The 26197-nt window shown below is 35.4% G+C and overlaps 1 pseudogene; it reads right to left on the reverse strand.

Annotated features, from left to right (window-relative positions):
• LOC124501835 (7-methylguanosine phosphate-specific 5'-nucleotidase-like) overlaps positions 1-17013 on the reverse strand; it is a 32030-nt pseudogene extending 15017 nt beyond the window's left edge.
• Positions 17014-26197: the final 9184 nt, after the last annotated feature.

Consider the following 26197-nt stretch of genomic DNA (forward strand, 5'->3'; position numbering starts at 1 on the left):
GAGTTAGATTTAAGTGCAGTCCCTGTAAAGTACATAGCATTTTAGGACTTGCCTTTTAAATCTCATGTTGACTTAATTTTACATGCTCACCCTCATTTTTTTCTTCTCAGTCTCCTTTGAGAAATCAACAAGTTCATCTATATATTTATGGCTATATCATTGTAAGATGTTTAAAATAATGTCTGGATTGAGGCTAAGTGAGGAAACCATAAGATATAGCTGTGCTAGAAACTGAGGAGAATAGGATATCAAAAAAGGGATGGTTTTGATTCTCCATAAGAATAAGCGTCTAGTAAAAAACTCCTTATTAAAAGAAAAAAAGCCCCTAATAAGTGTTACACCATGGAGAGGGAAGTGGTGGCAAAATTACTGACTTATGACCTCACAATGTGCCTTGTGGACCTAACCTGCCTAGATCATCTGAAGGTACCTAATAGTCATCATTGCCAGTTAGCATTTTAGGGGCAGAATTTGGTCATTTGGTTTTTATCTCCGGAAGAGCTTAACATATTTAGTTACTTAAGGAATTTCAACAACGTTTACATTTTTTAATTGAAAGAATTACCACAAAAATTGGAAATGTAAACAATTAGAAACATGATGCTTCTATTTAGAAATTATCAAATGAATCATCAAAGCTAAGTTTAAATGACCTGAGTAGAGTTCTTAGAGTTTTAAAAAAAAGAAAATCAATCAGTTGAAATGAGCCAAAACTTATAGGCAAAACTATTAATCTTAGACAAATGTATAATTAATTATTACATGTATGAAATATATGTGGCTTCGTTCAATACTTTCTCACTAAGCAGTGGGACCACTTATTAACTGCATGCGTCTAGATTAAACTTCAACACAGCTCAGTCCTTTTATGAGTTTTCCTTTCATTGAGTTTCATGTTTTTCTCTGCTGGTTGGCAGTAGTGACTTCTTGATTAAAATTGCTTTTGTTTTTGTTTGTTTTTTTTTTTAAGTCTGTAAGGCATAATATACATAAGGTAAGGTGCACAGTCTTAGATGTACATCTCAATATATTTTTACCCCTATGTGACACTTGTAAGAACCCTTGTAATTATTTTTGAATCAATATATAAAACATGCCCAGCACCCCAGAAGGCTCTTTTTGTGCTCTATTCCATTAGCACTCCCTAATAGTGACTGCTATTCTGACTCTTAGTCCCATGAAATAATTTTACCTATTGTTAAAATTTATATCAATGGAATCATATGATAAGCACTTTTCAGTTTTTAAGAGTCTCTTATGGTTGATGGGGGGTGGGAGGGAAGGGAAAATGGGTGATGGGCATTGAGGAGGGCACCTGTTGGGATGAGCACTGGGTGTTGTATGGAAACCAATTTGACAATAAATTTCATATTTAAAAAATAAAATAAAATATTACAGGTAAAAAAAAAAGAATCATATGATAAGCACTTTTTACTTGTTTGGCTTCTTTCACCCAGTATAATTTTTGAAATCCATCCATGTTGTGTGTAATCCATCTGTGTTGTTCATTCTTTCTTGTACCTGTGCAGTAATTCTATATATTATTCTATATATTAATTTTATACTGTACAGTTTTCATACATCCTAGTGATAGACAGTTGAGTTGTTTTCAAATGTTATGATGGAGCTTCCATGAAGATTCACCAATATTTGGTATTGTCAGGTTTTGTTTTGTTGTAATTTTACTCATTCTCTGAGTATGTAATGGTATTTCACTCTAGTATTAATGTGTATGTTTCTGATGACTAATGATGTCGAGAATCCATTCATATGTTTATTGGTCATTGGGATGTTCTTTTCTGTCATATGCCTGATTAACTCATTTGCCCGTTTTTCCATTAGGTTGTCTTAATGATTTCTGTAAGTTCAGTATTCAACTGTTACAGAGCTAGAATTTAATGTTTCACCATAAATTTTCTCTACTCTCGATATTGTTGCTATTTCTGCTACTACTGCACTTGTTTCATGGTCTCTATTCTTCTTTGCTGTTTAATATTTTTCCCTCCTGTTGTGATTTGCCATACACTCTGGGTCATATGACTTTTATTACCAACGTCAGAGCCCGGGGGCAGTGACCTTCTTGTCAAATTCCAAGTTTTGGGGTTCTTTAGTAGCACCAATGACTTTACTGCTGATAACTTATTTTTGAAATCACTGGTTCCGTTAGTTACACTGATCCATATCACCAATAACCAACTTTCAGATGGACCAACATATCTCTTAGATTCTCCCAGAATTCCAGGTCTTAATATTATGAGCCTCAATACTATTGACAAAGCAATATTAATTTTAGACAGTGAGAAATAGCTTCCAGCAAGAGTCCAATGGAAAAGTTAGCCATAGTTAAACAACATAGCGTTTTAGTAACTTCTTTCTCATCTCTCATATTTTAAGGCCCCTTTCTGTTATGGGTCATTCACAGATTTTCTAGGACATATATCAAAGGGTTCTTAAAACAGGAAAGATTAATGACAGGAGGGCTTGCCTATAATATGAAAATAACATTTATTATCTTGAATATACAAAGCATACATTTATTAATGAAAAACCTGAGACTTCAGTGGTATAAAATTGCTAAAGTCAGTTTGACAGGATTTTATTCATGTATGACTAGCTTCAGAAGTATGGTTTCTACACCTTAAGAAACAATCTACTTTCTACTGCCTAGACATTTGTTCTTATATCTCTCATAATATTTAAAGCATTTACCATAATTGACTTTTAATATGATTGTCACCAAGACACCAAGGATATGTCTTATGCTCCCCTTTTTCACAGGGTCCAGATCCTCAAGAAAATTTGTTGACTGAAAACAATGGTTATAATTTAAACACCAAAGGACATATCTTAGGTTGTAATAAATTTCTGCATCTCTAAAATTATGGAAAATTTTGTTCTGAATGGGCAGAATCAGAGATAGCTAAAATGTTTCTAGCACTATTTATTTACTAGGCATTCCACTAAGGCTTAATCTGCATGAAATCCTAACAATAAACTTAGTAGTAATTATTATTATTATTCTCATTTTTAAAGATACAGATATGAAATAGAACATATCATACCTTCTGGTATTACCTTCTGGTAAGGCTAAAAGCAAAGTAGGGAAGAAAGTATACCAGAAACATGGTTCAATTCATCTTGGAAAAACAGATGCTGGGATGAGTAGAACTGCATAGGAAGCCAACTAAGATAGGCAGGAGAACCAGGATTGATGCACTTACTTGCATGTGACTGCCTGGGGTTAACTCTCTGCTCTGCCACTTAACTATTTACAAAACTCTTCAAGTGACTTAACCTTTCTGTGTTCTATATGTTTGTCAACCACATAGGGTTTTTATGAAGATTAATATGAGTGTATATAGAAAAATAGTATCTGGCAAAGGGTTAGCACTACTTAAGTCTGGACAATTTATTATTATTAGCATTAGTATTACTTTAAAAATAGCACTTATTCAAATTTATAGGTTTTTGTATACTCATCAAAAAAACTGTCTCTCTCTTTCTCTCTCACTCTTTTCTTTTATTTAGAGGAAGAGAGAGCACAAACAAGGGAGAGGGGCAGAAGGAGAGAGATTCAGGGCTCTCAATCCCATGACCCTGGGATCATGATTTGAGCCGAAGTAAAGAGTCTCATGTTTAACTGACTGAGCCACTCAGACACCCCATAACTTATCTCATTTTTATATTTGTTCTTTTGCCCTGACTTTCTATGGTATAGGCTAAATTTATTTGGAATTTAAAAATTCTTTTAGGATCATCTATTTGATTTTATTATTTACAAAATTGTTTTTAATGTTTATTTATTTCTGAGACAGAGAGAGACAGAGCATGAGTGGGGGAGGGGCAGAGAGAGAGGGAGACACAGAATCTAAAGCAGGCTCCAGCCTCTGAGCTATCAGCACAGAGCTCTACATGGGACTCGAACTCACAAACCGCGAGTTCATGACCTGAGCCGAAGTCGGACGCTTAACCGACTGAGCCCCCAGGCGCCCCTAGGATCATCTATTTTAATGTTCTCATTCTAGTGTGAGAAAATAAGGCTCAGATAGGTGAGTGATTTGGCTGCAGCCACATAATGCCATATGTCTGTGCTCAGGTCTCAGCTTGTGATGATTGGAAAGAGCAGAAGTAGTAAATGCACACCGTATAGATAGGAAACAAAAACTCTAACAGTCATAGTCCTTAATTTTCTTAAAATGATCTTATTTCAAATGTCTGTTCAGTTGTAAGCCTGGCTGCCATGTCCTATGTCTGAATTTCAAGGCTCCTCCTTTTTATATATCATAACATAACTCACAGAGTTGCATATGGGATAGCCTATTTAAAAAATATATATATCTAGGGTCTATGTCATGCATATTGACTTTTATTCTCATATTTATAAACTGAAGAGTAATTTGAAAAAAAATTGCAGTCTGATTAAAATATGGTCTTTGCTTAGCCTAAATGCATAATCCTCAAGTAATAATAACAATAAAGAGGAAAAGACAGAAAATATGAAATCACTTTGATGAAAAACACCCACCTAAAGGGGCCTGTATTATTTCATAATTCATTACAAGAAGGTTAACATATAAAATACTTTTTTTGCTACTACTTTACATTCATGTCACATTTTTCCTAATTCTAGCAAAGGTATATTTCAGTATCCCCACTTCATAGTCTGGGAAAATGAGGAAGCATAGAAAGCTTATTCAGGTTTGAGTTTTACTTCAAATGTAAACTATGTATTAGTTTATCAGAATTTTAATATGGAATATAAGATATAATAGAAGTATATCAAATATTTCACAAGCCAGAAGTGAAGTATATGTTTAAGAAGGTTTTGACATATTTCTTCAGCTCATTTTGCATTACTGTCTTATTTACCTTCGATTTTTCCAAGGTTTTATTGTTTCAAAGTTTAACACTATTAAAATAAGATTATGCAGTTATATAGATAGAAACTTTTTTTGCTGTTATTATCTCCCCACTTGATTTCCTTTTTCCTCCTCCTTCTCCAGAAGCTATAAAATATTTCTAAAAACTTATGGATTACCAATGAAAGCCATTATCCAATTACCAAGCCAGCTGATTTCCTAAATAAGTGCTTAGCTAATGTATTCCAATAAGAAATCTAATCAGATAAACATAGCTAAATTTTCTCTAAAATGTTCACTACAATACTCACTCAGGAAGTAAGAGTATTGGTAAATACACATATTGTGAGGAGACAGGATTTATTGTTTAGTATACCTCAAACTGCTTCATAGATAATGGACCTTTAGTGGAAAAAAACAAACAAAAAAAACAAAAAGAAAATTACCAGGTTTTCTTTAGCTCCTTTCTATAAGCTCTCTTTTTTTGGAAACAATATGGATAAGGTTTCAGTGTTGTAATGAGGCCACCAACCTACCTCCATACTGGGTGGTCATCAGTTTTCACTATTGGAGTCAAGATATCTTATTGCATAAGGAAGACTGAGAACATATAAAACAGAAAAACAAAGATAGTAACTTTTTCACTTTCTAGATACATATATACCTTCTCCCTTTCCAGAAAGAATACAAAAAGGAAGTTAATATCCCTTCTTCTTCCACTAAAAGTAAACTTTTAAACGAACATATTTATTTCTTTTCTCAAAGTCATGTATTTGATGGCTCCTTTTAGCCATGGAGGTCATATATTCCTTTAAGAGTATAGATTTAGAACATCTTTCTAGCCAAATGTTATTGGCAGGTACCATTGTAATTAAAGCAACAATGGTCAAATTACAGAATATGCTAGGAACAGAAACAATGCTCCAAAAATTATAATTCCCTAGCTCTGGTTGTATTCTAAAGCACATTGAATCATATTTTGGACAAAGAGTTGATTACAATGTGATTTTTATCTGTCAGAATAATACTCCCCAATAGAATCTTAGCAAAATTGAATGTTTTAGGCTCTAGGCAATTCAATATTTACATGCATAGCTAATTGGCTGGTAGCTGTGGACAAGGTTATACTCTCTTTAGGGAATTTCTGTATTTCATAGGCATTTGAAATTCTAGTCCCCAATTCTTTTCTCACAGTGATTTTAAAGAGTCAGTGGGACAACTATCCTCTCAAAACATAAGGGGACAATGAGACACACAACTCATTCAGTGTCACCAAGTGAATTCAGACAAAAGTGAGGGCAGAATGGAATGGCTCAACTCGATGCATGACTGTTCTTCTTTCTCTTATCCACATACACACAAAAAACTTTTCAATAGGTTTAATCGTAAAATTTGACCTAAAAGCACTAGCAATTATCCATGGTCAGGGAATAGCACACTTAACATAAAAGTGGCCTGTAACAAACTAATTATTTTACCTCAATTTCCTTTCTTTGCTTATGTAATAAAGACTAATATACAATAAAATTAGAAAAGTGGACAAGAGGAAGGAAATGCAGAAGTCAAGTTTGTGCAAATAACCATCTCTTGAATAATTAAAAGTTGGCTGTGATTAGAAGCAAGGACAATGTAGTCTTTACCAGCAAACATTTAAAGGAAAGACACAGTAACTAAAATGTATGTTACAAAGCTATTTCCTTACTGGTAGAAGCTTAATTTGAACAAATTAATCTGTTTTAACTTATATTATTTTAAAAGCCAATTGGCATTCTATATCTGTGAGTATCAGAGAGTCCTGTGAATTTGAACAATATGGTTCTACTGCAGGCTTTGTCAGCTAGTGATTCCAAACAAGACTTCAGTCTTTGCCTTGCTCTGAAAACTTCCTTTTTCCACTAGCGTTACTGTGCTTGCCAAGAGTGACATAACCTTGAAATTATTTGTTACATTTTCCAATGAACAAACCCAGCTTGTTAAGGAAATGGGCAGTCTATATCATTAGCAAAGAGTACAATAGTGGACTCAGAATTCATTCTTGACTGGTGGGCCCTGAGTATTACTTGTTTCTGGGAAATCTCCCTGACTTTAGAAACAATCCAGTGTTTTAACTGTGCTAGTAGAGATGGGTTAGCTTCTCAAAGTTGTTAGGAAAGTGTGCCACCTCCTGCACCACATGAGAGCTGAAGTTCAATACATCTCAATCCAAATAACATTTACACTCATCTTAAATGCACTTGCCATATATTAGTGGTCTTTCTTTGAACTGGGTTTGTTGGCAATGAAATAAAATCTTGAGAGTAACTATTATTTATATTCTGATTATAAAATTAATATAGTTCTATTGCAGACAATTTAAAAGTACTTTATAGAATTAAATAGAAAAACAAATCACTCTTACCAGCCAAACATACAACAGTGAATGCACACATTCGTATAATTATTGACCTAGAAATAATGATCATATATGTGATTTGATTCAGGATAATAGGAATATTTATAAAATGATATAACACTTGTTGGCTTCACAATATTTACAGATTTAAACAGAAGAACCAATCCATTAATAATTTCTATATTTTCAGATAATGTTCTATCTGGCCGACAGATTAATCTGTAATAAAAAATACCGTAATAGAAAATCTTGATTCGGAGAAGAACTGATGTGTGAAATTAACTTAACTTATAGGAAGTAGGTGCTTTCTGTTTTCCTTTAAAATGTAAATTATATTGTAGCTTTTGAAGTTAATCTGTTTTTAAATAGATAATAGTTGCATGTTTCCTATATGGAAAACTATATAAGAAGATATATTTTGAAAACACTTGTTTCCATTCTTAGCTCTGCCCATCTTGTTATACCTCATACACCCCCAAAAAATGACCTTTATTACTTTTGAATGTATGTTTTTAGTTTTGTTTATGCATATTATGCAAACATGAATATGTTTTCTTATATTCTACTGCTTTATGCAAATAGAAGCTTACTATATTGACCTGAATATTCTTGCAGCTCCTTCAGGACTTTCCATATAAGTGTATAGAGAACTTCAGTTGTATATTCATGTGTTCAGAACTTCTATTTTTATGTAAGTAGAAAAACAAATCACTCTTACCAGCCAAACATACAACAGTGAATGTACACATGGATATATTTATCAAACTAGAAGTAATGATCATATATGTGATTTGATTCAGGATAATAGGAATATTTATAAAATGACATAACACTTGTTGGCCTCACAATATTTACAGACTTAAACAGAAGGACCAATCCATTAATAATTTCCATATTTGCAGATAATGTTCTATCTGTCAGACTGTCAAGGAATGCTGTATTTTAAGTAGTTTCTTACAAAAATATAATCTTCATGAAATTTTAACATTTCATTATTATAAACAGTGCTGCCATGATAACCTTGTGCAAATGTTATTTTGTACCTTTGTAGATCTACATTTAGGATAGATTCCCTGGAGTGTAATCACTGGGTCAAAGAGTAAATTCATTTGTAATTTTGAAAGATATCTTTCATAGGAATTTTAACATTTGCAATATCACCAGAAATGAAAGTGTCTGTTTTCCTTCAGCCAAGCAAACATTCTACATTATCAAATATTCATTGACATTTTTGTGATTCTGATAGATAAGACATTTTATTTCATTTTAGTTTGCATTAAAATTTTAACAGAGACTGCATATCTTTCTTAAATGATTGCAAACATTGTGTACCTTTTCTGGAAAATTATTTGTTCTGATCTCTGCCTGTTTTTCTATGGGTTCTTCCTTTTCTCAATTTGTAGAGTTCATTGTACATTAGAGAAATTAACCCCTTATAATATCAGTTGTAATTTTTTATTATTCTCTTTTTATTTACATGTACTATTTGTTTTGAAGTGCGAGTTTTTATTTTTGCTTTGTTTTGTAACTTGTTTTATTTTAGTTTGTTTATGCACTTATTTTGGATTTTTGTGATCAGATTTATCAGTCTATTTTATCTACAACCTAAATTCAATCTTCTTAACCAAAATTCTGTAAAGTAAAATATATGAAACTTTAAATATTCTCTTCTTCAAAAAGTATCCACTTAAAAGAAGGCTCTTTTGACAAAAGATAATGCTATCTCAACCTGAAGAGAAGCACTGCAAATTTCTAAGTTATTTAAAGTGTAATATCATGGGGGCACCTGGGTGGCTCAGTCGGTTGAGCGTCCAACTTCGGCTTGGGTCATGATCTCGTGGTCCGTAGGTTCGAGCCGCGCGTGGGGCTCTGTGCTGACTGCTCAGAGCCTGGAGCCTGTTTTGGATTCTGTGTCTTCCTCTCTCTCTGACCCTCCCCCATTCATGCTCTGTCTCTCTCTGTCTCAAAAATAAATAAACGTCAAAAAAATTAAAAAAAAATAAAGTGTAATATCATGTTTCCTCTTAAATGGAAATGTTAACACTAAAAACCCATGGGATCTGACTTTCTCAATGTCTAATCCCACATATACAGTATGAGGGTTTTTATGATCATGAATATTTGATGAATTTATACACTTTTGCATGATGGATATATAGATCTCAACAATAATTCTAAGTAGGCTAAGATAGCTCTGTTGGAAGATTAACACAACTCAAAATTTCTTACATTGAATTAACTGCAGAAAGCCATCTGAGGAAATATGTGGATATATGGCTCGTGTGTTCATAGTAGAGAAGCTAAAAATGTAGAAATGACATTCATATGTGTTAGTTTAATGTTTACATCACTTTATGTTCAATATACAAATAGTAATAACATGAAGTCAGTAACAGTTTGGAACATTTCTGTTTGCTCTGGACAGGTGATACAGTAGTGTGTGCTGATATTTGTGATAACAATCAAGAGTTTGTTTATTCAACATCAGCTACCTTGGGTTAAAGTCTGAACATGTCTTAAACTCTGCATGTCAGGAGTGTTTAGGACAATTCAATCATTTATTTAACTCGTACTGATACTACTCCCTGGCGGGTGGATTCAGAGCTAAGCTCCAAGGCTCCAATTCTAATTGGAGAAATCTCTGATAAATTCTCACAGCATTCCATTTGGATACGTATTGCTGTTCTGCTATGAACGTTCTCTACCCCACTCCCACATAATGACCCTGTTAGTATAATCCTGTCCTACAAGAACTGCTGTGGTAGACATGGAGTTAGATTTTTCTTTCTTAGTCTCAGAGGAGATAGCCTACCATTTCAGTTTCCTATTTTGCAGGAATAATGGAGGAGGCAAAGAGATGATAAGTACTGACAGTTAGCCAAATTGTACATTCTTCTTACATGAAAATGCTCATCCTAGAAACATTGTCTTAGTTCTACGCTTTAAATTACTTGAGTAAAGCATGTCTGCCACAGATGCTATCCCTGGGTCTCCTTTATCATTCTGAAGCAGGCTTACTCATTCTTTTTCCATAAAAACCCTCCACTAACTCTTTAATACGTGTGAAAGATATCCACTAACATAAACATTATCCTACAAACATTTGTTTCCAACCGTGGATACTTTATGTCTTCACTTCATTTAACAAACATAATTATAACCTTTGCTTACTCTATTTTCTTGTTTGCCTTTGCAAATCTTGTTACTCATTCATCAGTTTGTTCATCAATTCATCAATTAAACATTTAGTTTGTATGCGCTATATCCTAAGCATTACTAGGATCTGTGACTACTTGGAAAATAAGACACTGCCCTTCAGATGTTCATAGACAGTGGGGAAAATATCCATACAAAGACAAATACAATCATGTGACAGAGAGGTGGTTGTTAGTTTTTCAAAGTCATGTTGTATTATTGGGTTGAAGTAAGCTGTTACATAATAATGAGCTATTCTGAAATCATTGAAAACCAACCAAAATATGACATAAGCTAGTTTATAGGGATCAGACGTGGTTTGCTGCTACTAGACACTTTTCTGGGTCTTTCATGAGGTCACTGCAGGACTGCAGGCAGTTTGGGGAATGGATCTTTTATTCTTGGCATGCTGGGAATCCTCCCTAATATGAAGACTTGTTCTTACTTACCAGGTGTATCTAAACATTATCACATTTTTATCTCTGCTTTTGAACATTTAACATTTCTCTTCCTGAAACACCTAGGCCACTTGTTCTTTTTTAAAAAAAAAAGTTTTATTGCAGTGTAGTTAATATACAGTGTTATATTTGCTCTTGGTGTACAATATAGTGATTCAACAGTTCCATATCATACTTAGTGGTCACCATAAGTGTACTCTTAAATCCAGTTCACTTATTTCACTTATCCCTCACTCCCCTTCCCTCTGGTAAACCTCAGTTTCTTCTCTATAGTTAAGAGTCTGTTCTTTGGTCTCTCTCTCTCTCTTTTTTTTTCCTTTTTCCTTTGTTCATTTGTTTTGTTTCTTAAATTCCACATATGAGTGAAATAATATGACATTTGTCATTCTCTGACTGGCTTATTTCACATACATTATACTCTCCAGATCTATCCATGTTGTTGCAAATGGAAAGATTTCATTCCTTCTTATGACTGAATAATATTCCATTGTATGTATATACTACTTCTTTATTCATTCATTAGTCAATGGACACTTGGGCTGCTTCCGTATCTTGGCTATTGTCAATAATGCTGCTATAAACATAGGGATGCATGTATCACTTTGAATTAGTGTTTTTGTATTTTTTGGTTAAATTCCCAGCTATGTAATATAACTTAAAGTCTTGGGGTGCCTGGGTGGCTCAGTCAGTTAAGTGGTCGACTCTTGGTTTCAGCTCAGGTAATGATGTCGGGTTTTGTGAGTTCCAGCCCCACATTGGGCTTCCTGCTGATGGTGCAGAACTTGCTTGGGATTCTCATCTCCCTCTCTCTCTGCCCCACCCCCACTGGTGCTGTCTCTGTCTCTCTCAAAATAAATAAACTTATAACAAACAAACAAACAAATAAATAAATAATTTAAAGTCTGGAATTATGATGCCTCCAGGCATCTGAATTGGCAAAGAAGAAGTAAAACTTTCACTATTTTTTTTTTCTAGATTGCTTTGGTTCCTCAGGGGTATTTTTGAAGTTCCATCCACATTTTAAGACTGTGTTAGTGCTATGAAAAATGCTATTGGTATTTTGATAGGGTTTGCATCTAATTGCTTTGGGTAGTATGGGCATTTTAACAATATTTCTTATTCCAATCCATTAGTATGGGATATGTTTCTATTTGTTTGTGTCATCTTCAATTTCTTTCATCAATGTTTTATAGTTTTCAGAGTACAGGTCTTTTACCTCCTTGGTTAAGTTTATTCTTAGTTTTGTTTGTTTGTTTGTTTGCTTTTTACTGTTTGTGTGTGTGTGTGATTGTAAATAGGATTGTTTTCTTTCTTTTTTAAAAGTGTTTATTTATTTTTAAGAGAGAGTAAGAGAGAGACAGGGCATGAGTGGGGGAGGCCCAAGAGAAAGGGAGACACAGAATCCAAGGCAGGTTCCAGGCTCTGAGCTGTCAGCACAGAGCCTGATTCAGGGCTCCAACCTGTGAACCTCAAGATCATGACCTGAGTGGAAGTCGGTCGCTTAACCCACTGAGCCACCCAGGCACCCTTAAATGGAATTGTTTTCTTAATTTCTCTTTCTCCTGCTTCATTGCTAGTGTATAGTAATACAATATATTTCTGTACATTGATTTCATATCCTGCAACCTTACTTAATTCATTTATCAGTTCTAGTAGTTTTGGGTACAGTCTTTAGGATTTTATATATATAGTATCATATAATCTGAAAATAGTGAAAGTTTTACTTCTTCTTTGCCAATTCAGATGCCTTTTATTTCTTTTTGTTGTCTGGTTGCTGAGGCTAAGACTTCTAGTACTGTACTGAATAAAAATGGTGAGAATGGACACACTGTCTTGTTCTTGACCTTAGGGGAAAAGCTCTCATTTTCTTCCCATTGAATATGATATTAGTTGTGTGTTTTTCGTACAAAGCTTTTATTATGTTGAGGTATAGTCCCTTCCTCTAAACCTACTTTGTTAAGGGTTTTTATCATGAACGGATGTTGCAGTTTGCCAAATGCTTTTTCTGTCTCTATTGAAATGATCATGTTTTTTGCCATTTCTTTTATTGATGTGGTGTATCACATTGGTTGATTTGTGAATGTTGAACCACTCTTGCATCCCAGGAATAATTCCTAGTTGATCATGGTGAATAATTTTTTCATGTGGTTGGATTTCGTTTACTAATATTTTGTTGGAGATTTTTGCTGCTATGCTTTTCATGAATATTGGCCTGTAGTTTTCTTTATTTGTGGTGTCTTTTTCTGGTTTTGATATCAGTGTAATGCTGGCCTCATAGAGTGATTTTGGAAGTTTTCCTTCCTCTTCTATTTTTTGGAATAGTTTTAAAAGAATAGGTCTTAACTCTTCTTTATATTTTTTTAACATTTATTTATTTTTGAGACAGAGACAGGGCATGAACGGGGGAGGGTCAGAGAGAGGGAGACACAGAATCTGAAACAGGCTCCAGGCTCCGAGCTGTCAGCACAGAGCCTGACGCGGGGCTCGAACCCACGGACCGCGAGATCATGACCTGAGCCGAAGTCGGCCGCCTAACCGACTGAGCCACCCAGGAGCCCCTTTTAACTCTTCTTTAAATGATGGATAGAATTTGCATGTGAAGCCATCTGGTCCTAGACTTTTGTTTTTTTGGGAGGTTTTGATTACCTATTAAATTTCCTTGCTGGTTCTAAATCTGTTCAAATTTTCTATTTCATCCTGTTTCAGTTTTGGTGGGTTAAATGTGCCTTGAAATTTATCCATTTCTTCTAGGTTGTCCCATTTGTTAGCACGTAATTTTTCATAATATTCTCTTACAATTTTTTCTTATTCAGAGGTGTTGATTGTTATTTATCCTCTTTCATTTCTGATTTTGTTTGAGTCCCTCTTTCACTATGTTTGTTTGTTTGTTTGTTTGTTTGTTTGTTTGTTTGTTTAGTGGATCTAACTAGAGATTTGCTCATTTTGTGGGTCATTTCAGAGATTCAGCTCTTGGGTTCCTTAATTTCTATATCATTTATTTCTGTTCTAATCTTTATTATTTCCTTACTTCTGCTGTTTTTTGGTTTTGTTTGTTTTACTTTTTCTAGGTCCTTTAGGTATAAGCTTAGGTTGTTTAATATTTTTCTTGCTTCTTGAGGTAGGCTTGTGTTGTTGCAAATGTCTGTCTTAGAACTGCTTTTGCTTCATGCCCCAAATTTTGGAACTGTTGTGTTTCCTTTTTATTTGTCTCCATGTAATTTTTACTTCTTCTTTGATTTCTTGGTTGATGCATTCATTGTGTAGTAGCACAGTATTTAACCTCCGTGTATTTGTGGTTTTTCTAGATTTTTTTCATGTGGTTGATTTCTAGTTTCAAAGCTTTGTGTTCAGAAACAATGCATGGCATGACTTATCTTTTTTAATTTGTTGAGATTTGCTTTTTGTCCTAATATGTGATCTATTCTGGAAAATATTCCATGTGCACTTGAAAGGAAAGTGTACTCTGCTCTTTTAGGATAAAATATTCTGAATATATACGTTAAATCCATCTCTCCCAGTGTATCAGTCAAAATCATTGTTTCCCTGTTGATTTTCCATATAGATTATCTGTTCATTGATATAAGCGGGGTGTTAAAAGTCCCTTACTATTATTGTAATACTATCAGATACTTACTTTATTTTTCTTACTAAATGTTTTATGTATTTGGTGTTTCATGTAGGGGGCATAAATATTTACAATTGTTATATCTTCTTGATGGTGTGTCCCCCTAATGATTATATAGTATACTTCTCTGTCTCTTGTTACAGTCTTTGTTTTAATATCTATATTAGTCTAATATAATATTGCTACCCCAGCTTTCTTTTGACATCCTTTTGCATGATAAATGTTTCTGTGGCCCTTCCCTTTTAACTTCATGTATTGCTAGATCTGAATGAGTTTCTTGTAAGCAGCATATAGATGTGTCTTGTATTTTTATCCATTTCATCAACCAATGTCTTTTGATTGGAGTGGTTAGTCTGTTTCTTTCAAAGTAATTATTGATAGATATGTATTTATTGGCATTTTCTTTCTTGTTTTGTGGTTATTTTTGTGGTGTGTGGTTATATTTTGTTTCTTGGATTCTTCTCTTGCTGTCTCATGGTTTTCTGGTATTCTTTAGTGATGTATTTGGATTCCTTTCTCTTCTCTTTATTTTTTGTATATCTATTTCTAGTTTTGATTTGTGGTTACAATTAGGGTTTTTTTTTAAGAAAATGAGAGAGAGAGAGAATGAGAGAGAAAGGGGAGGGAACGAGAGAGAACCCCAAGCAGTCTCCAAGCTCAGCACGGAACCTGAAGTAGGGCTCAATCCCAGGGTCATGGGATCATGACCTGAGCTGAAATCAAGAGTCAGACACTCAACCAACTGAGCCACCCAGATTCTACCCATTAGATTTGTATATAACATCTTCTGCATACAGCAGTCTATATTAAGTTGATGGTCGCTTAAGTTTGAACCCAATCTTTACTGCTCTTCTGCCCACAGCTTTAGGTATATGGTGTCATAATTTATACCCTTTCATTTTGTGGGCCCATTGACTGATTTTTACTGATATATTTATTTGTACTGCTTTTGTGTTTCCTACTTTTCATACTTTCACTTATCGTCTTTCCTTTCCACTCAAAGAATCCCCTTTACATTTCTTCTAGGACTAGTTTAGTGGTTATGAACTCTTAATTTTTGTTTGTCTGGGAAACTCCTTATCTCTCTTTCTATTCTGAATGATATCCTTGCTGGGTAGAGTATTCTTGGCTGCAGACTTTTGCCTTTCTTCACTTTGAATAGATCATGCCACTCCCTTCTGGCTTGCAAAATTTCTGCTGAAAAATCCACTGAGAGCTTTATGAGGTTTCCCTTGTATGCAACTGTCTTCTTTTCTCTTGCTGCTCTTAAAATTCTCTCTTAGTCACTACTTTTTTTTTTTTTTCATTTTAATTACTATGTGCTTTGTCAACCTCCTTAGGTTGATTTTCTGGGGGAATATCTGTGCCTCCTGGTCTGGATATCTATTTCCTTCCCCAGATTACAGAAGTTTTCAGCTATTATTTATTCATGTAAGTTTTCTGCCCCCTTTTCTCTCTCTTCTTCTTCTGAGATCCCTATAATGCCAATATTGTTATGCTTAATGGAGTTACCTAGTTCCTTAAGTCTCCTCTTGTTTGCATAATTTTTTTCTATCATCTGTTGAGCTTTATTACGTTCTATTACTCTCTCCTCCAGGTTGCTAATTTGTTTATCTGTTTCCTCTAACTTGCTGTTATTCCATCTATTGTATTTTTAATATCAGTTATTGGGTTTTCATCTTTGGTTCTTTTTTTATTTCTTAGTTAAGAGTCATGCTGATTTCCACCACTCTTTTTGTCAAGTCCAATGTGTATCTTTATGATCATTACTTTAAATTCTCTATCAAACATATTACTTATCTCCATTTCACTTAAGTCATTTGCTCTAGTTTTGTCCTGTTCTTTCATTTTAGATGTATTCCTCTGTCTCTTCATTTGTCTTAACTCTGTGTGTTTGTTTCTGTGTGTTAGGAAAGTCACTTATGTCTGCTGCTCTTAGAAACATAATGTAATGGCATTATTCATAAGACTTCCTGTAGTGTGTTACAGTAGTGTCCCCTGTTCACTAGAACCTAGTGTTTCTCAGGTGTTGCTTATGTGTGTTGCAAGAGCCTTGCTGTTGTGTCTTTCCTACTTTTTCTTCCAGTCTATTCATCTGTAGTGGCTCTTGTTGCCAATGTGGACAGTGTTTGGTCCCTTTGGTTTTAGTGAACGAGTCTTTGGTGTTAGTGAACCAGTCTGGGCCACCTTGGGCTTGAATTGAGTCATCCCAGGCTTTTGCCAGAGATGTAGTAGCACTGAACTGCTGGACACTTTCTCTGTGTTGTCACCTGAGATGTTTCAGTCAGACAACTGTCTGCCCTCAACCTATTGCTGAGACTGCTGTCTGATTGGTGTGTGGTTTTCGTTTCCTCACCCCAGGGGAGTAGACACTTTGGAGTATTGCTGACCCTTATTGTGGCTGTTTGCACACTGCCAGGCTGTGGCTCTGGTTTGAAGCAAATGGTAAAGGATATTCTGCCACTGCCAGGACCGGCCAGCCATGGTAGGGTGCACAGTGTTAATAAGGTATGTGCTGGTCTGTTTGGGAAGTAAACACTGCTTGTAGTGCCACCAGAACTGGGGCTGGCCTGTGCAGTTCTGTAATGTGTGAGTGTGCAGGTGTGGGAGCAATTCTAAGAAGGTGCACGTTGGTCTTCTGCTGTCCCACAGCTGGTGTTGCCACCACTGTCACTGGGACTGAGGCCTGCAAAGTGCATGGGTCAATAGAGGTGGTTTTAGCAAGGTTTTTGGCCATGTTCTGGGAGAAGGGACCAGCAGTGCCAAAACTGAAGCAAGTGTGACTGGAAAGGGTGGATCTGCTGAAGTGTGTGTGGGGGGATGGTTTGGTGTAAGCAAGTTTGGTAGCAAATGTCAACAGAGCACTGGTTCTGGCAGTTGGCTCTGTTTATTCTGGAGGATGGAAGGAGGGAAATGTTGCCTACCAGCTCCTTTGTTCCTGAATATGTCCCTCAGGAAACTTTGTCTCTCCAGGATCTGTTCTGAGATTAGTAACTAACTCTCCCTGTCATATGCCCCAGGCTGTTTTCAAACTGTTGCATTGCAGAGGTTTGTTTGTCTTGCTGTCTTTAAGGGCAGGAACTTGAGTTCCTATTGCCCTCAGGCTCTCCCAGAGCTGAGTCTGCTGAGTTTAAAAATTCCTTGGCTTAAATCTCATTTGTTGTAAAAATTTAGGAAGCCTTGCCCTTCTAGTTTTTATTTTTATTTTATTTTATTTTTAGTGTTTATTTGTTTATTTTGAGAGAATGTGTGAGAGAGCAGCGGAGGGGCAGAGAGAGAGAATCTTAAGTAGGCTCCATGCTCAGCAGGGCTAGATCTTACAATGGCAAGATCATGACCTATGCCACTATCAAGAGTCAAATGCCCAGGCAACCCCCTACCCCTCCAGTTTTTAAAGCCAAATGTTACGGAGATTCATCTTTCCTTTGTGGACTTCCTGGTGTGACAATTTGTTTCTTTTACTTCCCTGAGCTCATGGGTCCCTCCCTCCCATGGATGTTCCTTGTCCATTTAGGTCTTCACAGCATCTCTCTTCTCTACCTGTAGTTGTGGAGTTTATTCTGCCCACCTTCAGACCATTTTCTGGATTATTTACAGTGATGTGAGTGTTATCTAGTTGTATCCATGGGATTAGGTGAGCTTAGGATCATCCTACTCCATCATCTTCTGGGAACTCCATCCACTTGTTCTTGGTATTCATTTTGTACCTAATGATTGACTGATAGCTGTCTTATTTTACTGTGTTATATATTGTTCTCATCCCTTGGAGGACAACATGTTATAATGGAAAGACCAAGGTCTTAGGTGCTCATGATATAGGCATTGAATTGATCATGCTCAATGAATCACACCCTGGTTTTAATTCTGGTTCTGTCACTAGCCACATGACTTTGGGTAACCTAAAACTAAGGTGTCCTTTCCTTCATTATTATTATCATCTTTATTAATATTATAATATTAATAATAATAATAATTAGGGTTTTTATTGCCAAGGATAAAATGCATCTATTCAAGGCATTCTAATTGGTACTTTGCATGTATTTTCTCATTTTTAAGATGCTACATCTTTTGATAAAAATCACATATTAACTTCTATCAGTGGAGTGTATAGTACATGCCTGGTAAACGTTCTATATATATTGTTTTATTTAATACTCACAATAATCTTATGAGATAGATGTTCTACTTTCATTTCATGGATGAAAAATTGTAAGCATAGATAATGTAACTTACTTTCCCTAAGTGACTTATTCATCAAGAAAGCTCAATTAAAGCTGAGGTATAGCTGATACCAAAGCATACTCAAGTTTATGAAAAGTAATTTTATTTATAAAACTAATATACATGTACATTTAAAATATTAAAAGAGTCGGGGCGCCTGGGTGGCGCAGTCGGTTAAACGTCCGACTTCAGCCAGGTCACGATCTCGCGGTCCGTGAGTTCGAGCCCCGCGTCAGGCTCTGGGCTGATGGCTCGGAGCCTGGAGCCTGTTTCCGATTCTGTGTCTCCCTCTCTCTCTGCCCCTCCCCCGTTCATGCTCTGTCTCTCTCTGTCCCAAAAATAAAAAAAAAAATAAAAAACGTTGAAAAAAAAATTTAAAAAAAAAATAAAAAAAAAAATAAATAAAATATTAAAAGAGTGAAGATGAGATTAAATGAAAATTAAAGGTCTTGACTCAGTTTCCTTCCTCAGAGGGATACACTGTCATGTTACATATTCTATGTGCCTGAACAAGCATGCACCCACCCCCGTATACATGCACAAATATTGTATATCTCACAAATGAACATAAATATGTTCAACAAGTTGCTTTTTCCCCACTGAATGTATCTCCAAGTATGTATGTGTGTGTGTATATATATATATATATATATGTATGCATATATATATATATATATGCATACATATATCTGCTTTGTTCCTTTTAACATATGCATCATAGTTCTCTACTGATTGAATATAACTTATATAATCAATTTTCTAATAATGGAAGTTTAGGTTGTTTTAAGTTTCATTCACATTTCGAACAATGCTGCACTGACCACTTTTAATGTATGCATTTTTGTATAATTGTGTATCTCCCTGGAAATGTATACTCCTAACAGCAGTTTGTGAGTTAATATTTCTTATAAATCCTGGAATAAATTATTTAAGTTTACCAAACTGGAAAGCTGAAAAGTGAACTAGGGTGTGGTATATGTATATGTATGTAAGTGTATGTGTGTGTGTGTGTGTGTGTGTGTGTATTCAGCCATGAAAGCCTTCAGTAAAAGGTAACATTGAATCAAATGTTTGAAGGTGATTGGGGAGCCAGTCTGTGAGGATTTCCTGGGGAAGAGTTGCCAGACAGAGTGAATAGCAGCTGCGGTGGCTCTGAGACAGGAACATAATTGCATAAACAGGGTGTAGTAAGGTCATCATGGTTGAGATTGTGCAGGAGAGGAGGAAGGTAGAAGGAGGTCAACTCTGAAAACTGAAAGTTTTGATTGGGCAGGGCTTCATAGGCTACCCTAAGGACTTTCAATTGTGCTAAGTGAAGAAGATAATCATTGGAGGGTTTTAAACCAAGAGTGACCCATCTGACTTGGGTTGTATCTGAGCTTTCTGGTTGTCATGTTACATACGGCATGTACTGAGTAAAGGAGGAAGGAGAAATACTAGTTATGATGCTATTGAAATCAGAGAGAAGTGATATTGGCATATATAACTGTAGAATAGGGGAGTGGATAAGAACAGGTAAGTTTCTGGATGTATTTTGTATGATCAAGATACCAGGATATACTGACAGATTAGACAGAAGTTATGAAAGAAAGAAGTGTCAAAGAGAGAGAGGCAAACCAAGTAACAGACTATTAATTATAGAGAAAAATGTGATGTTTACCAGAGAGGAAGTGTTTGGGGGGATGGGAGAAATAGACGATGGAGATTAAGGAGTGGACTTGTTCTGATGAGCACAGAGTATGGTATAGAAGTGTTGAATTGCTATATTGTACACTTGAAACTAATGTTACACTGTATTTAACTAATAGAAATTTAGGTTAAAGTTTTAAAAATTTAAATAAATAAATAAATAAAAAGAAAGAAAGAAGAATCAAAATGATATCAAGGTACTTGATCCAAGCAACTAAAAGAGATGAGGAAGACAGTAAGAAAGTCATGTTTGTAGGGGAGATTTGGCATATTAAATCTCATGTTTATATTAGATATATAATTGATGATGTTCTTACATACTGGAGTTCAGGAGAGAGGCCTGGGTTGGAGATATGAATCCAGGTGATGAAGTTTTGAGGTGATGATGAGGTTCATGGGGTTTGGAGCCGATGGCCAAGATTTCTTGAAGACATCTCTGGTGAAAAATGTGATTTTATTAAAGCACAGGGACAGGACCCCTGGGCAGAAAGAGTTGCACTGGGGTTGTGTAGAGTGGCTCCTTATATACTGTGGGGCTGGGGGAAGTAAAGTCAAAAGGGAAGTTTCCAAAGAGATTTTCATATGCTAAAGGCTCACAGATTACAGAAGGCTTAGCTATTGTCAAGCTACGGTTGTTTTCCCCTCTAGCAAAGCATTAACTTTAAGAGAGTAGGGAGTTCCTGGAGAAATGTTATACTCTGTATTTGCCTCAAGTAATTGTCAGTGGGCTACAGGTTATAAGGAAATTTAATTTTACCTGCCATTTCCTTCTTGCCTTTGTTTCCCACATCACTATGGAGCCATGATGTTGGGGCTCCAGGAAACTGACTCTACAGGTTTCTGCAGTTTAGGCCATTGTTAAAATAGTCTTTTTCTTGTAATTTATTAAGATATTTGTAAACTGATGGAGACTATATCAGTTTAACCATTTGTTTTCTGTCCTTTCCTTTGTCGTTGGGCAGCCAGGTGTGCCTGACAAATATCACATATATTCCACATGGGGTGGTGGTGGTAATGCTAACTTGTACTTTGCCCTCAGCCTGCCTTATGCTCCCTCATCACAGGCATCAATAGCACAGAGATTTTATCAGTTAAAACCTTGAAAAGATAATACATCACCCATGATATACATAGTAATAAAGAAAATAAGACTGAGATTATATAATGCAAATAGTTTTGGTTTTTGTTTTTGACTCGGTTTATATTATTTTTGCCCAAGTTTTTAATATTGTCTCTATACTTCAACAAAGTAAGATTTTTATTTTCATTTACAAACAAAAAAAAAACAGCAGTAACAACAATAATGAATTTGAGGCTCAAAGAGATGATTTACCATACTCAAAGCCTCATAGCTAACATGTGGGGTCTGGACTAGCTTCTCTGTGTTCTTCTAAGGCCCAAGATCTTCATTGAGACCAACAGTCTCCTTATGTGGCTTCTTTTGTTACTTTTAGGGGAAAAATGTAACTTACTTTGGCCAAAACATGCTCAATTAGAAAATAATAGATTTTCTTTTCTTTTTTTTTAAGTTTATTTTTTTTGAGACAGAAAGAGAGCACAAACAGGGAAGGGACAGAGAAGAGAGACAGAATCCCAAGCAGGCTCCAAACCATCAGTGCAGAGCCCTATGTGGTACTCAAACTCACAAACTGTGAGTTCATGATGTGAACTGAGATCGAGAGTCAGATGCTTAACCAACTGTGCCACCCAGGTGATCCAAGAATAGATTTTTGTGAGCTACACCTATGCTTGAGTGTCCCATTGGATTTGATTGGCATCATTGCCTCTGATGGAATGATTCATAGTCAAAAAATGTTGTATACTTTGTTCCAGACAAAAGGCTAGACCCTTCAACATTCATTAATTTAAATAAGTCTACAATACTCTCTGAATGAGAATTCCTATATTCCCTTCTTTGAGCAGTAAATAGAGGGAAAGGGGTCAAATCTAAGCCTTTAACAGATGCTTACATGTTTATTAATTCCAGAGTATGCAGGTTTTCCTTACTGTGGACTCGACAGAGCTTGGCCTTTAATTTAGTCAGGAAGTCCCAGTTCCCTCCTTTGTATGCCTCATAGGCATATACATGGAATTCATTATGAACATTTCATATCTTCTAGAACACTATTTTGCTCAGTAAATAATATATCAGTCAAGGTTAACTGAGTTGCCCAAGGTCATGCAATAAATTGGTAGTGCTGTGGCAGAGAAATAAACTCTATACATGTCTCCTGGCCCCAAGCCCTGACCCTATTTCCATGGCCCAACTATTCCTGTAGTTGCCAGAATTTGAAACACACATTTCACTTTTTTAGAAAATACCACTTGAAGTTAGAAATGCTTGAATAGTCCATAAAGGCCATGGTGGGATCTTTTAGCTTGTTACAAATATTACCTTCCAACTGGCATATTAAGGAAATCTTGCCATCTGTGCTATTTAGATAGGGTCTAGTTGTGAATAGCTATTTTGACTCTGTCCCTGAGGAAGGTGAGCAGATCACTTCTGGGGAATGAATTAATCACTTTAAATCTGTTTCCTGATGAAGCCAATGTGTAACACAGGAGGGAGCCACTAATGATGTGCTTAACCCCTCAGCCCACTAGACTGGCCAAGCCTTTTTCTAGGCCTTGAGGGATTGAATAGCATTAGAAATAGATGAACAATGGGCTATTCTGAATCCCCTGCAGGACTAATTGGTCACACAACAGAATGCTCTGTCAGTAAGCTAGCATTTATTGAGCATCTACAGAGCAAAAAAAGAGCATTATAAACTCATAGCTTTTCATAAGCCTAAACCCACATTTAACTAGTTAAGGCACTTTTCATAACCTGCTTTATTAAGCCTAAGGTATCTGAAAATTTGGTATTAGAATAGTTGTGCTTTATTATTTAAATTTGCAATTGTTTTGAAAATTTCCAAGCTTGTGTCAAATTATTTTATTTTATGGGACACTCCTTTATAATTGAATTTTTCTTCAAATTTTAATTCATTGTATATTGAATTCCTTGTAGGTTCTTTAGATACTCCAACATGCTTAAAGATCTCCCATTGCCATTACACTTCATCTAACTGAAATTCCATGTCTTTTTGTTATCAGTAAAGAGTTAAATCCATCATTTTTTAGTTGAAAAAACTGCATTGATTTCAGAAATAACTATTTCTTTTTAAAAATACAGTATCATTTCAGTTTGAGCTGATTTTATCAATATACTGAGAGCTAAGAACAGTGTGTATTATGGTGCCATATCTGAGAACATAATCTGATTTCCTGCAGTTAAAAACATGAATATGGGGAATCACTCTAAATGGTGCTTCTTTTTCTAAAGTTAGGTTTTCAGAAGGAAAAAGCAAGTAGTATCATGTATGCAGGATTTAAACCTCAAGGTCTATGATTGAAAAAATTCCTCACAAAAAATTAAGAAAAAATTTAAAAGAAATATTATTTCTGTCTATGGGTAGTTCAGAATACTAATAATACAAAATACAACTCTATTTATGTATATGATAGAATCATATAATAGAGTCTCAGAAGCAGAATATAATGTATGATTGTCAATTTAATCTCTCCATTTTAGAGATGAGAAAAGCAAGATGCAGTGCAATAATAATAACTGCAACTAAATTTTATTGAGCACTTACTATATTACTGCTATAAGCATATTACATATATTAGCTCATTTCATTATGTCACAGTGCTATAAAGTCAATAACATTATAATTACAGATGGGAAAATCAGAAATGGAGGAATTAGGGAACTTGCCTGAACCACACAGTGAGAAAGACTTTAGTTTTGAATCTAGGCAGTTGGCCTTTAGAGTCCTTGCTCTTAATCACCACACACACACACACACACACACACACACACACACAGTTAATATAATCCAGATGTCTTCAGTTTGTGTCCCAGTCCTCTAGACTTCCAGGGTCTCTCCTCCCTTTAATATTAAACAAAAGCAGGCTTGACACCTCCCTAATCTCATGTACCACAGAACAAAGGTTGATTTAAAAGAGTTAACATTTTTTTGAATAAGTACATTCCAGTGTTTTTCCAAAATTTTTGGATTCCTTGGAACTTAAATAGCCATAGTCATCATAATTCTAACAATGTCAATTTCACTCATGACTGGTCACCTGCTAACTTTTCTTCATTCCCTACCTAAATTGACCCTTTTAAGATTAAAGAGAGATTCAAGGTGTTATCTTAAACATAAAGTCATTTTTAGGAAATGTAAAATGACACAATTACAAAAAATGAGTGCATACTGCTGCTTTTAATTATCATTTCTTACGTTCTATCTCTGCTTTGTCTTTTCTTCCTCCTCTCCTAGCCTACTTTGTGACAAGCTCTTCTTTCTGAACTATGTGTAATTAGCGCGTGTGTGTGTGTGTGTGTAATTATCTCCTACTTTATAATAGGAATATCTGATAAATCGATCTCATAATAGGACTGGAATGTAGAAGGTATTATAGTTCTTTTTATCTCTGCTTTTATCTGCTGGCTCTTTGCCTGATGAAAATGAACAAGATATTTTCCCCTTCCTGAATACAAGCAGAATTCTGACATTTGCAATTACAAGTGGTGCCACGCCTGTAGCTGGTACCCACCCATCTTTTTTTCCATCTTTGCCTCTCTTCTGCAGTCCACTGCCACTTGGAGTTCTAGGATCTCCCTTGTCCCTACCAAATAATTATTTCATGGCCAAGCTCAGGCACCTCCATATTGGTGGAGAGTTTGCCTTTAAAAAGCTGACCCACCAATGAGAATGGAATAGTTTCTCACAGTGAACTCAATAACATTTGGGAAGTTTATTTCTGGCATCACAGGTAACTGGAATGAAGTCTAGAACTGAAGTCACTGGCTCTGAGAGGGCATACATATTTGTTGTAGGGATACCTTCTCTTATCTATGGGAAAGACGCAACTCAAGATAGTACTACCTGAGATAAATTATGTCCATTTTTATTAGACCAACCTTTTATTGACTTCAGTGGAGGTATGAACATATATTTTATTGAAGGATCAAGAATGCATCCTGAAGCAGAATGCAGTAAAAACACAAGTACTTGTAATCTATGTGACTACTTATTTACCATGTAAGAATGTGAAGTTTCATTTAGACCTTTGCAGGTGGCCCTACTTGGATGTGTTGATCCTTTTCAGATTTCATATAGGCATCCTCCTCTCTATTTGTACTAATCCCAACTGGTCCTGGTAGTCAAATTATCTTCTACAGGAAGTGTATATCACAGGAGATATGAGTCTAGGATTTCTGACCCTTTCTGAGACATGTAACATTTGTTTTTGTAGGCCTGAACCCTTTGTTAATATAAAGTTTATTCTGTTTATATTTTGATGGTGCTGTCTGAAATAAAGTTGGAAAAGCCAGCTACTGGTTTTACTTGTCATCACTCTTTACTCCACAGAATTATTTTTTCCTGAAGAAATCCCAAACTACTCATCTAGCAGGAAAGTATATTCCTTTGTTCACATAATTTGATTCAATTTCTTGTTTAATGGCAGCACTAGGATTATTGTGCCTACAGATATTTCATTCTTCCTTAAGCATGAAAGATCATCTGTTGCTCAGGAACTTGGGCTCACAGATTCAAGTTTTTTGCTGAATGAAAAGCAGGTGTGTTTCAGTTCATCCCATAAGGTATACATATGTATGTGTTAACATGTGACAAACACACATACATATACCCACATTCATATATATATATATGCGCAAGAATTTATATCCTAGAAATTTACA

The sequence above is a fragment of the Lynx rufus genome, unplaced genomic scaffold (genome assembly GCF_022079265.1).
Source record: "Lynx rufus isolate CCGP_SWC_20201006 ecotype Redwood Valley unplaced genomic scaffold, mLynRuf1.p SCAF_7, whole genome shotgun sequence".
Classification (NCBI taxonomy): Eukaryota; Metazoa; Chordata; class Mammalia; order Carnivora; family Felidae; genus Lynx; species Lynx rufus.